Genomic DNA, 15366 nt, shown 5'->3' with positions numbered 1-15366 from the left:
CTGGGTCTGAATATCTAATGTTCCTTTCAATAAATGTTCTGTAAAGATGTCTAATAAGAACTACATTACAGGATATATGGCTTCTATATAGCTAACACATTTAGGAAACTGCCACTTTTCTTAACAAGGAATTTGTTAAGTTTTATTCTAAGTCTGCAGACTTCTACATATGAAAATAGAGTCTCCAGTAACAATAGTAAAGTGTTGGTTTACTATCCCTGCAGAATATACTTACTTTGATACAGCATATTTTGCAATAACATTTGTTTAGTTATACAGGAAAACATAATTGTTTTCTAAAATTAACCATTCAAAATATACTTCTTCAACTACCATATAGTGTATAAAATGAAAGGTTATTGTTCATATATTGCTCAATATATTTGAAATATTTGAAACTATATCATATATTTCTGTGCCCATACTTTATTTAGCTTAGGTATAACTTTTGGAGAAGGAACTAATGCATGTTAACATTTAAATTAAAAAAGGTCAAAAATAGAATTTTACTTGTCAAAGGCAGAAACAGAATCAGATCTGTCTTTGCAAATAGAGATGGGTCATGTTTTAATTATTGGCATCTGGCAAATTTAAAATTTGGGTATAAATGCTACTGGTAAGTAAAATATGGTATCCTTGCTTCTCTCTAGCATACCCACACACATCATAAGATAAAATATACACAAAAATAGATTTCTGTAGGGGCAGTCTCTATCCACAATACACTAAGTTGCAAAAATTTAACCACTTTGTGCCACAGTGCAGTATGAGTCATGGTCACACTGTGAGCATAGTGACTGAGTGAAATTATGACCCCTGATCTACCCAGTCTTAATCTAATATTAAGCGCTACACTACGTAAGCTTGACCTAAGGAGAGAGGTAAGTGTTAAATAGATGAACAGGCTATCAATACAATGAAATGAAGCCACGTGGAAAGATATGCTCCCTCTCCAAGCAAGGATGTATTATAGATGTATCCACAACTCTACTCTCTGATTAATCATTTACAAAGATATGAAGACATGCACTTCCTAGAATATGCACTATATGTTAATGTGACATACATGAGGTTTCTCTGTGTGCTCGTCTCAAATAAAAAATGTCCAGAACTGATAGGCTGGTACTAATACCTTTTCAGAATGCTCAAAAATAGAATCCCTCTCTTTGTGAGTTTTTAGTTATGGAATGGTTGACAGTCTGGAATTTTAAAATCTAAAATTCTATTCTTGATAGGTAACACATTTTTTTCTCTGCAAGAGCAACAATATCAGCTACTACACAGTAACTGCTAGTTCCTGTATTAATAAGGAGACTATAATGTTCCATCAAAATGGAATTAAACTTAGGTGCATCTGGGTGGATGCCTCCTAGTGCCATTGTATATCTAATTCATCTTTTCCTCTTGAACTGAAAACGTGGAGGAAAATGCATAATAGTGGAAAAATACAGGAAAGTGCTATTGACTGAACCCTTTGCACAATTTTGTAAACAAGGCACCGCAACTGCACAATATGAAAGTAGCATTTATTATTCTTAGAAAAGAGCTACAAAACAAAGAACAAATAAGCCTAAATCTCCTATTTAAGTACAAGTGATCATAGTATTGAAGAATTCTGATTATAATGGAAGTGGATTTGGTGTACTTACTGTATATCTCACATTTTGACTCCTTTTGGCTGGTATAAGCATAGGTGCTAACCTGGGGCATCTGCAGGAGAGGGTCAATAGCATCAACATGGTGGGCGCAACTCTGGCAGTTGAAGCCACGCTGATTTTTACATGTATGCAATGCATGTTAAAAAGGGAGGGGCTTTGATGTTCAGTTGTGCCCACTATTTTCATGTTGATTTCCTGCAGATGGCCCTGGAGCTAACATATCTATTTCAGCAAACGGAGCAAGCATTTCTCTTCTTTGCTAATGCTTTTTTCCTGAAGTAATCCTATACAGTCCATATGTCCCATCTACAGTTAGGAAATGCTGTTTACTTTATATATTCCTAGTAACAGAACTTTCCTGAAGTGAAATTGAGCTTTTACTATTTTCAGTACTACAGACCAACTTGTATTTCATACTTTTTGCTATTATTGTCTCATGTGTTTCTATTTACATCTGAAACAAGGTTGATAGTGTAACAGATCTTCCTGTTAGGTCACCATCTTCTTCTGTTTTCTTTTCCTCAGAGTTATTATTGGGACCTATGATTGAGTCCTAGAGATATAGTAAAATGAATTATCATATGATTTTCCTAATAGTTTTACCTTCACATTTCATCTGCTTAGATGATGTGTATATAATTCTACCTGGTATTATACAAAGAAAAAAAACATTTAGAATATTTATGATAAGAGTTTCACAACCAATTCTTTCAATATCACATTATTCTAGTTTGTGGTATTAAATAATGCAAGAAAGAATTGACACGGACTGAGACTCGGTGCAAGGTGGAACTGAGTGTTGCCAAATGTCCACATTTGTTTGCTTAGTATCTAATCTGGTATTATGCAGTGATCTGAGAAATAAGTACATCCTTAGACAAAGAAGTTAATTTCACTGACCTGTCCAATGATGGGCTGGATAATGAAGAAGCAGAACATTCAGATCCTGGTTATGGGATACATAATTCTGTATTCAACATTCTGAATACCTGGCTACCTAAACTATTGTCAGCATATCACTTTCCCATTAATAATGTTTGGCCAGCCTATCAAAACTAGATCTACATTGCTGCAGAAAAACTATGACTAAATGGAGCAGAAAAAAATGGCATAATGAATATTACATGTTAGAATACAAATCAGACATTCAACAGAAAGAGAACTAATACAATAAATAGAAAAAATGTAATCCAAACCTTGACATATATATATTGTTTTTCTAATAGAAACTTTTAAATGCTGAAGAAACATTCAGAAATATGTCTTCTGACCTGTACTCTGTAATGGTTCAGCTTCAGTATGTGAAATATGTTTGAATATGAACTGTTTCATGATTAAGTCTCAAACACTTAATCTGAGCATGGGGCATGAAACAAAACATATGTTTCAGATGTTTTTCATCTAAGCACAAGCCAAAACGGTGGTGTTTCTTTCACATATGAAGCAAAATGAAGTTTTTTGGGATGCAAAGTGTTTAAACTGTTCTGCTGTTTTAGGTGAGGTGACTGGAAGTTTTGTTGTCTCTTACAATTGGAATGTTATTTTCTGAATTCTCCTGTCTGAGCCATGCAGCATGAATAAAGTCAGAGGGTGCGGAAAGGGACAGATCTTTAAACACACCACCGCCATCACAAATACCACTGTTCGGTAAATCATATCCCTGCTGCCATTGACTTAGGCTGGAAGAAGGTGATCGGGGCAGTTTTCTTGGAGCAAAACAGAAGACATTTAAGGAGCTCATACATATTCTGTATTTGACTGTAATTGGATAGAGACAGGTGAATGAGCTTCAGAGGAAGAAATTGGTGTAAGAGACCATCAGAGTTAGGGCTGAACTGGAGCAATAAGCATCCATTACAAAACAAGATGATGAAGGAAATGATGTAAGTCATGGGGTTTATGTTGTGATGTCATAACACGTATGTCAGTTGCCTCTCTAACCCTGACTGCCCACTGATACTTATGACCAATGCTTCTGCTGCTGTGGTGGATACTGGTGGTACTGGTAAGTGCTTAGCTGCCTGCCTCTGAAGCAACTTTCACAATCCATTTCATTTCATTTTGTCTCTACTCTCATAAATGTTTATACTGCCTGACTCCCCAAACACTGGGCAGTTGACAATAATATGGTTAAAAACATAATCAAATTATCAAAATGTAATAAAAGCCATATTCATAGGAACCAACAAAAAATAAAGGGGCAGCATAGGCACCAAACACACATACACACAACCCCCAAATTAAAAATCAACCTCTATGCACCTATTGAAATTAAAATAAAAAGTTTCTTGCAATTTCAGTTATGATTCAATGTAGCAGAGAAAGAGGAGGGCAACATGGTATGGTAGAACTTCAAGGTTGGAACTAATGAACTATGCCATGCTGTCTACAATTACTGTAAGGCACGGCTCAGTAGGGAGCATGACACTAACTGTATTTTGAACTCAGGTATGTTTAAGCAGGCATTTAGGCATCATCCAGGTGTCTATCTCACTTCTGGTAATGGTAGGCAGCCTGGTCTGAGGACTAGTAGCAAGGCACTGCTCTCAAGATGGCTGTACTGCACAACAATTGAAGCAGCAAGCAGATAGCAAGCAGCAGGGTGTCCAAAGCTTATTGCTACTGGCAAAACAGACCTGTCTCCAGGTCAGTAAAGTGAGTGAGAGTATATTTATAAATAAAAACATATTTATTTATTCATATACTGTACTAGATTGTAAGAAAATGAATCTCATTTTAAAATATAGAAGAGTATGAAGATATGTCACAGTTACAAAACATCAGCTTAGCCCCAAAAGACAGGAGGGGATGAGGAAAAACTGAAATGTGGGTTTTTTACTTCCTTGGATTTTGACTTTCTTGGGTATTAGTGAAAGGGAAAGAGAAACTCTGTCATGTTTCAAAATTCTATTATTATAATCTGTATTAATACTGTAAAGTAGAATTCTAGTATACCTTGTAGTGTCTTTCTTGTTCTGACTTACCTCACAAGGCTGACATAAAATTGGAGGAACAAATATCAATAATCTGTGCTATGCTGGTGATACTACTCTGATAAACTGAAAATGCAAATAAACTGCAAGCTCTAATAACAAAATCAAGGAGCACAGGGGAGCCAGTTTGGTCTAGTGGTTAAGACACCAGGCTAGAAACCAGGACACCGTGAGTTCTAGTCCCACCTTAAGCATGAAAGCCGGCTGGGTGACTTTGAGCCAGTCACTCTCTCTCAGCCCAACTCACCTTACATGGTTGTTGTGGGGAAAATAGGAGGAAGAAGGAGTATTAGGTATGTTCACTGCCTTGAGTTATTTATAAAAATAATGAAGGCAGGATAAAAAATCTAAAAAAAAAAAAAAAGGACTAAGTTTAAATATAAAGAAGACCAAAATATGATAAGCAGGCACAGTAACCAGCCTTAGAATTAACAATGAAATTGTTTAAGTGGTGGATAGCTTCTGGCTTTTAGGGATATCGATAGTAAAGGAATCAGCAGTCAGGAAATATGCTGCAGACTAGCACTTGATAGAATAGCAATGAAGGTGTTGGAAAAGGCATTCAGATACTATGATGTGTCTATACCTACAAAGATCAAAATTGTGCACACAATGGAACAAGACACTCTATGGAAGTGGGACTATGAAAAAGCAGGATAAAAAGAGTATTGACACTTTTGAACTTTTGTGTTGGAGAATACCATGAATAGCTAAGAAAACAAATGGCTTATAGAACAAATCAGTTCAGAGTTCTCACCCGAATCACAAATGACCATGCTCAAATTATTGTATTTTGGACAAAGTATGAAGACCTAACTCTCTTATGAATATAACACTGGGAAAAGTGGAAGGAAAGGGAATAAGAAGACAACCAGCAGCAAGGTGGACGGGTTTGAGTAGAGTAGCAATAGGTGCACTGCTGGAAGACCTGAAGAGCTAAGCTGGGAACAGATCATCCTGGAGAAGATTTATCTATGTGTTTGCTAAGAGTCAATAGCAACTTGATGGTATGCAATCAAAAGAGTGTACATAGATATGTAAACTTAGCAAGAACAGTTATCTTATTGTTCCACAAAAGTTATTTGTTGATAGCTTGTTTTGGTTGTGTGGTCTTGTTTTGAATCTCTGAGTGCATCTGAAAAACAAAGAGTAATCTTGGTCCATTACTTTGTTGAGTTTCTTGGTGTTCATCATTGGTCTCCATGCATTTGCTTGTGTCCTTTTCTGTGAAAAATTCAGTGTGCACTTAAAAATGCGAAACAAAACTATATTGCTTGGCCTGCAAAGCTTAAGTGTTTGTGTACTCACACTTTTGGTTCATATAGATAGAGTTTGTGGCACATTTTGCTAGAAAGGCATGTTTGAACATTTTGGTTTAATGTGTTTGGTGTAGTTCTTCAACTTCTCACTTTAATACTTGAAATATAAAAAGAATTGTTTGGGAGAGCAACAAGGATGTGTGTGCAGCTCATGATTTCTTTTTCATTCTGTTAAATATACTTTACATTTAGGATGTAAATGTTGTCCTGGCTGTCTGCAAATTATGTTTAGGTGTAAACAACATAGATTTTGAAAGGCTTATTTTAAAACATTTTAAAATATTTTAAATGTACTGACTGGAATTTAAAATTTTCTGTCAGAATGCCCTGTTACTCTGGAGAAGACAACTGATTTGAAGGGGTTATGTCACGTGTGAGAGAGCAAAAGCATTGAATCAACTTATCAGTAGTCTCTCCTCACAATCCCTTCAGTCAGCATACCCCCCAGGATAAATTATATGGTGTACTTGAGTTCAAGCATTTTCTCTATCTTTTTTATACCATCTAGTAGTCATCTGGATTTTTGCAGCCATAGAGGCTTGTCCCCACAGTTTTGGCTGAAACAAATGTTTTGGGATGCCCAAATAGGTCTGGGGTTTGTTAGTTGAATTGCAACCAATTCTAACCAGTTTGATGCAACCTTTAAGTCTTAGTGTTTTGTTTCAAACTCAAAATTCATTTTCCATTCAGGTCATACTACCACTTCAGAATTCTGCTATCTCATTTTGTTACATACCCATGCCATATTATAATTTCTCACAAAGAATCTACAGCTCCCTAAGTATGAAATGCTTAATTGATCTTAATGGAGAGATGCAAATTTGTTGATTGGGCAGAGGTGTTATGATTGTTTGTAAGAATATTATTTCCTTTTCCAGGCTCCCTATCAAAGGCTTTCTTAATACTGAAGGTCTCTTCTTGTTCTGGATGGCTTGGTTTAAAACAGTGATTTTGTTAGTGTACTGCCACCCTGTTTCCTAGCCAACTCTGAATAAACAACATGTGAAGTCTCAGAAGTGGTTCTGAATATCCTAAAATTTTTATTTTTGAGGAAGTTCAAAATTCATGCTGAGGCTGCCTTGTTAGATGCAACTCAGGATCTTGTGGTCTACATATCATCCATGGAATGCAGTTATTTGACTATTACCTGTCTGGATGCTTCCAGAAAGTGGTACTAGGAGACTTCAGCTTGATCTCTTGGCAAATGCCCCCAAAGATTCTATCTTATCTCCCATGTTACCTGACATCTATATAAACATCTGATGTGGAAGGTACACCTGCTCTGGATGGGCACATACCTCTTTCTCCTTAAGGATCAGTTGTGACAATCTGCAGGTCTTCCTATTTATATTCATATTCCAGACAAAATCATTTTAATTTTTTAAAATAAAGCAAATCCCTGCACATAATTTTCTAAGTGAAATATAATATGATTCAATATTTTCAATGAAAAATGTAGGGAATATATTTTTAAGTTATAAACAGTGCAATAGTCTGAAGAAGCTTCGTTATTCTGTAGAGGAGATTTAAAACAAAAATAATTTATGTATCTCTTCCATTCTGGCAGCTGTGACAATGCCTCTAAATGCTAACCTGCCAAGAGCTTTTATCAAGTATGTTATAACAACTAGTAATAAGTGTAAATAATAAATGCCAAAGATCTTATGGGAAACAGTAGCAATAGTAAACAATTTTTGGTACTTGCTGATAGGAATCTGCGGGACTTGGAATTCCCTGGCTTCTCAGTAGATGTTTGGCCTAACAATAAACAACAGTTTAATACTTTATCTAATCCCCGTCAGGAGGTGAATTCAGCAGTGAGCTTTTGCAGATGTTCACATCCAATAATCTATCCATAATTGATGAAACAGGGAGGTCAGATGTAATGGTTGCTACTATTCTAGCAACATATAAATGGTTATTGACAAAACAAGCCAGAATGGCACTGAGTACTGAGCTGTGACAAGCCCGAAAGCAGTGCAAAGACAGAAGAATGGATGAAGATAACAGGCCAGAATTCTTCAGTAAAATGTGTTGCATAAAAACCACACAAGCATATAGAGGGTATTTTTGGAGGAGAAAAAAATCTTCAAAGATGGCGAAAAAAAAATGAGCTAGATGTAAGATGACGGGAGATTTGAGTAAGTAGAAATGCATGCTCTTGTATAACAATACTGTGTTCCAGATATCTGGAGTGCCTTATTGGATTAATATGCTGATTCTATACACCTTGTACTCAGGATGATGTTCTTTCACATAAATTGTATGTGGAATGACAACAAATATAAGTGCAAATTGTTACATTACTAAAAAACAAAATCATTTAATTATTGTTTTACTTGTATGTAAAGAAATCTTCCAGCTGCTGACATACTTGTATATAAAGGTTTTGATTTATATATTTTTTACTTAATAACCATTAAATACTGTAGAAATCCTCAACTTAATTTCTTTTCTACATATTTACACGTAAATATATACTGAGATGCTGGGCATGTACACATGTTGACAATATTTCTTCAGTGCTGCTATCTGATTTCATAATATATAAAATTGAATTACTGTATCACCATATGCAGTAATAAAAGCTGTCATTATTATAAATACTGATTTACTTGATTGATTTCAGAGTTCATTACCAACTTCTGATCAGATCTGCAATTAATTATGTAATTATATATTTATTAATCAATTAATTATTATAATTATATATTAATTTATTTGTAACAAATTAATAAATTGTTGAAAAGAAAATGTATGAATTCTGAAAATATGACATCAGATATTAACTGTTTGGACTTCCTCCTTGAAACTCAAGCAGTACGAACACTTTCATGATCAGAACAAAAACTTAAGAATTTTACTGGATTTAGACGTAAGTATCTATAATGTCTTTTATTTATCAGCTGTTAAAAGATGCCGTTTAAAAGTGCATGTAATAATATAAGCAGAACCTTAAATTGAATACACTACTGCTTGTGTTAAATTATACATGACCACACTGTGTTCTGCATGACTATGTAGGAAAAAAAATGCAAATATAAGGAACAGATTTGAGGCTAAATGCCCAAGGGAACAAATGAATATAAGGAGCTTAATACATAGCATAATCCTATATGTGTCTACTTAAATGTATGTTCTAATGAGTTTAATTGGATAGTTGCAATAAATTGAGCATAGACATGCATCCCTTAAACACTTCAATATCCTGTTAAGTCTCCTTCAATACAATGGAGGTGTCTAAGTACTCATGTATAGATATTGCTTTTAATTGTATTAGTTTGCTAGAGCATTAGCATTTCTAAGCACATTTGCTGTTCTAAATCATAGAGTTTTCTGAACCCACAATTTTGAGATTATCATGAAAGTAAAATGATAGGCAGAGAAAATGCAATAGAACTGTGGAATGAAAGGACAGCATTAATAGCTTACTACCATTTGTTTAACAAATGTATGTGCTACTTCCTCACATCAGTTTCAAAAGTGGCTCATAAATGCCATATCAAATATCTAAATAAACCAAATTAGAACATAATCAGTAAGCAAAAACAATGTAACCTATATAATTATATAAAGCCAGGGAACAATGTCTTTTTAAAGGCTAAAGTGAAAAGAGGATGCTTATTTATTTATTTATTTTTTAAATAGGGAGCTGATTGGATCTCACCTGGTAAAGAGTTCTACTGTACAATATACAAGGTGCTGCTCCTTGCAGGATAGTATTTGAGCAGAACCTCATCAGAAAATTTTAAGTGCCTTGGCAGTGCCAAGTTCTGAACTGCCACAGTTTGATGTAATTAACATTTCTGAGCAATTTTCAGTGCTATCTTATGCAGAAAACTCTATAATAATCATGCCCAAACTAAATCGAAAACCCTATACAGATTGACAAGTTCACAGTTAATGTTATTTTTCCTGTTAGTCTTTTGTACAAAAAACATCCAACTTCTTACAACATCTTAGAAACAATGAGGTGCCGCAAATGTTCATGATATCCATTTCTTACAAGAATTATTTACCAAAATCAATTGACTGGAGTAGGAGAGTTCTCATACAAGAAAGCCCCTATCTCTTAAACTCACCCTTACTAGTATATATTTTTATTGACCAAAAGTTAAACTCATTTGTATTAAAATAAGAGTAAACATATGATTTAATGTTAAGCACCTTAAGGGAAAAAATCAATTCCATAATAAGTGGTTCACTTAATAAATAAAAATGGATATATTTGATATTTTATAAGCTGTATCATAAACTCAGGGGACTATGTAGAACATGTTCTTTCTCTACTGTTTGCTTTATGGGAGGAAAGTAAAAAAACGAAATAACAAAAAGAGACAAAAACCACCAGAGGCAGTGGTTATCTGAAAAAGCTGCTCCCATTAGATTCCCCCAGATGGAGGCTGCTTGAGGTGGGTCACAGAACAAAGGGAAAATGATGATGAAAATTCAAAGCAAAGCAGGAAAATAACTGCTGAGCTCCCCAAGTGTATCTCTGAATAGTCCCATGCTGTGTGGCAAAACCCTTTGGCAAGCTACAGAAGCTAGTGATGAAATACACATTAACATGTGGCAAACAGGCTCGTAGCTGTATTGTATGTAAGTTACAAGTAATGATAACTAGTAGTCCACTGGAAGCAGAAGGCAATGATTCTGTCTCTGTAAGCATCCGAGCTCCCCTTGGATAAAGGGACAATTAAACCAAGAACAGACAGATACATTTTAGCAATTCTTTCTAATTTGACAGTAAAGCTTACTTGTGCTCAGTAGAGATAAAAAAAAATTGAAATTTTACCATTGTATGCACTGATCACTGCTGATGATTAAATATAACTTAAAAACAAGATTTAATTCTACACTAATGTTTAGGATTAGAGATTTGTGCTTAGTAAAATAATAAATTTGATTTCCATATGATAGTGAAATTTTCTTCTCTAGAGATACTACATCCACAAGAAAGATCATATTTATATAATATTATATGTATTTTTAAATTAAATTATAAAAGTAAAAAAGTAATAAGCACAGAATAAGACAAGAATGCATGATGTCCCTTGGTTGTTCAATATGTTTACGAATAAGTGTATAAGAAATGTTTGTGGTGACATTAGAGGTGTGTTAATTGGGGAGGTGAATGCCCATATACTTTCATATGTAGATAATGCTGTTTTGTTAGCTGATTACATGATTTGCAGAAAATGTTAGACAGACTGTATGATGCAGCAAGGAGTTGTGTTTGACAAGAAAAATGGCGTGAATTATTGCAAGTCATACATAATTGGCCAAAAAAAACCAGAACAAGGAGGTAAATTTGTGTACTTTGGTAAAATATTTCCTGAAGATGGGAAAATGGAGAAATTCTAAGACTATGCAAATGTTAGTAGAAAGCAGTGGGTAGTATGTGGTCTGTTGCAAGGAATGAATGTTTGTTGAAGACATATAAATAGTTGGGTGTAAGAGAAGTTTGTTATATGGTAGTGACAATTGGCTATGTCAGAAGAAACATAAAAGTTGAATACAGTGGGAAGGAGGTACTTAGAAAGTATGTAGATGGTAAGAGAAGAAGAGATAGGATCAAGAATGAATGGGTGATCAATGAATATGGATAGAATTCAAAAGTGAGTGACCTGTATGAAAGAAATATGCTTTGATGAAATAGAATAAATGAAGATACAACTGCAAAATAAATATACGAAAGAAAAATACATGTGTCTGGAGGAAGATATGGTTGGATTGAGTTACTATTACCCTCAAAAAAGGGGAGAAGTTTAAATAATAAAAGATAATTTTGAATTATTGTATGGACATGTTGAAAGCAGTGATGACGTGCAAGGTACGTAAAGTATGAAGAAGAAGGTATTGGTGTAAACTAGATTTAGACACATTTCCTTTTCTTTGTTATGTGTCTAAATCTAGTTTACACCAATACCAATACCATTCTACAGTTTCTTTTGGTAACTACTTCCTTTTTTCTGCACTGCATGAGGTAAACTGCATGAGGTAATGAACATTGTCTGCAATAGCTGATAAGGATTTACCATAGAGTCACTCTGATCAGCTAAGTTACACAAAGTACACAACAGATAGGTTATGTAACAGCTGTGTCAGCATCTTCATAATAGAAATTATGTGCTGCCATCTGGTATAATGCAGTGATTAAGAGTTTAAATTGTGAACCAAGAAGTCCAAGGTGAAATTCTTGCTGCAGCCATGACCTCCTTAAGTGGAAATAGGCAAGACAGTCATGTTCTGAGTCATACATCTAGATCCCAAAACAAGCTACTACCACAAAACTACTGAAAGGCATTCTGGAGTATTAACATTCTTTTGTGCCTTATAAATAAGACACCAACACAGTAAAATTAAGTGTTAAACCTAGACTGCAAGTTACAAATCTAAAAGACACAAGAGGGAAAGGAAGGAAGAAGGAAAACATATAATGTAGGTTAAACATTGTGTATACCTTGAGGCTCTGTATAAATACTACATAAATAATTTCAGATACATTTTAAAAGCAGCCTTTTCAATCTAGTGCCCCTCAGATATATTGGGTTTATAACTTACCAGAATTCCTGACTTGGCTGCTCTAGGTAGTGCAGCTTACAACTGTATTCTTTTGCTGACAAGACTGTTCTAATTCTTCTTTCTGTTTTTCATATACAGCATTTCCAGGAAGGACAGATAATCTTTTTTTCTCCCAATATGATTCCTACTAGTTACACTAGTTCTTCAATATCTTCAAATCAAATTTCTTTTACTGTCCCACCTCTTCTTTTCTCTTATCCATCTGATCTATAGAGGATAGTATGACAAAATGTTTTCTTATATCAATGTTTCCTACCTGGACATGCCAGGGAAGTTTCTAACATATACTCATTTGACATTCATTGTTTCCTCTTTCCTCTCTGAGCAGAACTTTATCTGCTCAGTTGAAGCTCAGCTACGGCTTGCCTTTTATGCTATCTCCTCTTTTTCTTGCTCATGATGCTGTCTTTCCTCGGCATGAAAAAGCTGTTCTTTCTCAATTTATCATGAAACTTTATTCTCTTTAAAACTTCTCTTTCTACTTCATTCCCAAATTTTCCTAGCATCACTCTATTGCTCTTCTTTTTTTACTTTCTCAGTCTTTCCAAGCCATGTGTTATTAATCCTACTTTCATCTCTCTGTCATCTAAATTTCTTCATGGACTGCCTCTCATCTATGTAATATAAAGGACTCAGCACAATGCTGGTGTTATTTAAATAATAAAAACAACAAGAATAATACCAATGTTACAGAGAAACTAAAGATGTACCTGAATGGAATACATGACTTAAGAGTTTAATGCTTCAGGTGTGGTTAGAGCCAAATTAGACCTGACTTTAGGTCTAGAACTGACCTTTGTGTTTAAACTTAGTTTAAATAGCAGTGAGGGGGATAACTGAGGTCAGAACTGTAGTGCGGGAGAGAAGACAACTATTTTGCTCCCACTTATCTGGATTGCAATGTTCCTATTTGTCTAGGAGGAAATTAATAATTAGTGGCAGATTGTTCCTTTCTTGAAAGGAAATAACAGCTGTTAGAGGGAGACAGCACTGAAGATGCTACAAAAGGTTAAACATCCTTTCCTATGTTGAAGTTCAGGTTCAACTCACACTTCAACGACTGTTGTTATGTAGGCAACTTCAAAATAGGTAAAGAGCGATACTTGCCATTGTGTTTATATTCAAAGATCAGCAAAAGCTATTGTGTGCTTCATATCTGTCTATGATTTAGTTTTTTTAATGTAGACCAGGATAGGTAGCTATCTTCCACTTTAAACGAAGTGTCAGATTTTACAGTTTAATTTAAACCATTATTGCCTGTTGATTCATGAAAATACTTGTAGCAACTAACATATTTTCTTTGGATAGTCCAACCACTATAATTAAATTAATGTTAATTAAAAGATTTATATGGCCGCTCATCTTATATACAATACAATATATACAATATACATTTAATATACATCTTCTGTACAACATGCACAATAACTCTGGGTGGCTCACAACAATAAAAACATAAAAGATAAAACAGGAATCCCACAGTATTAAAAAAAAAAAAACAGACTTCCCACCACAGTGTCCTAATATCTCCATACCCGCTTCCCTGTTTGCTTGGCAACTCCCATCCTCCCCACCCCCCAGGCCTTCATACAGAGAAGTTACTCCTCCTAGGTCCTGCTGATGGCAACACTTAAGAGAAGGGATCTGGAGCATATCCACCTATCTGTTTTGGTGGGAGGGGCAGATACCCTCAGGGAAAGGCAGTCCTGCAAATAACCTGGCCTCATGCCATTCAGGCTTTAAAAGTGATAACCAACTTCTTGAATTTCACCTGGAAAGAAACTGGAAGTCAGTGCAGCTTGCACAGTACAGTGTAACATGGGCAAAATGTGAGGTGCAGAGAACTGTGCATACTGCTGCACTCTGGACCAGTTTTAATTATTGGGTGATCTTCAAGGGCAGATTCATGTAGAGTGTATTGTAGTAATCCAATTGTGAAATGTCCAAGGTGTGAGCGACTGCGAGCAAGGCTTCCTGGTCCAGGAATGGGTGCATATGGGGTACAAGATGGATCTGTGCAATATATATTACACTTTATCAATTAGAATAAGAAATGTAGGGTAGTCAAAGAACTTATTTTCATTTATGCTAGTAATATATTATCAATTATTGCCAACAAAAAACAACATAAGCTCTCCTCATTCCTTTCCAGGGCAGGTAGTAATTGGCAGATGAGATATTTAAATAGCAATTAACAATGGAGGCTTAATAAAATTATTATGAGATATTGCTATAATTTTAAAGGCTGGAATCTATACTTTAAAACAATTAATTAAATAAATAAATAGATTCTTCTGGTCTTGAACAAAGGAAAATTCTCCATGTGATTGTCCATATGGTCTCTGGCTGTTTTAGAGAACAACTTTTCCCAGAATAGACATCCCACTCATTCCAACTAATTTTGGAAACAGATTAGGTCAATAGGGAAGAGCTGTTTCTCCAGTCACACATCTTTTCCCTCAGACAAGTTACTTTATAGATTATCTCTTCCCTTTCCAGAGAAAGAAGCAGCTTATCTCATGGTAAAAAAACAAACTTGCAAACACATGCTGTGCATATCAGATCCAGGAATGCAAAAGGTTAATAATGTCTAGCCCAGGAGGCAGAACTACTATTATCACATAATTCTTCCCTTAAAGAAAACTTCAAACTACATACTATTACAAACCAATTGCAAAGTTTTGAAACTCATATGGACTCTACTGAAGGGGAAGTTGGATAGCCAACAGCTTTATATAGTGCAAAATATACAAGGAGAGAGAAACATTAAAGTTAGGAATAGAATTTCTATAAGTGATGGTGCTTGTGTGA

The 15366-nt window shown here is 34.9% G+C and overlaps 1 protein-coding gene across 1 annotated transcript in view; it reads right to left on the bottom strand.

Moving 5' to 3' along the window:
- TTC29 (tetratricopeptide repeat domain 29) overlaps positions 1-15366 on the bottom strand; it is a 75238-nt gene that overhangs the window by 18707 nt on the left and 41165 nt on the right. The gene's annotated exons all lie outside the window — the stretch shown is intronic.

The sequence above is a fragment of the Python bivittatus genome, unplaced genomic scaffold (assembly GCF_059951505.1).
Source record: "Python bivittatus isolate LINGU-HERP-01145 unplaced genomic scaffold, Pbiv_v1 ctg000070_np1212, whole genome shotgun sequence".
NCBI classification, from domain to species: Eukaryota; Metazoa; Chordata; class Lepidosauria; order Squamata; family Pythonidae; genus Python; species Python bivittatus.
This window is presented reverse-complemented; position numbering and strand designations above follow the sequence as displayed.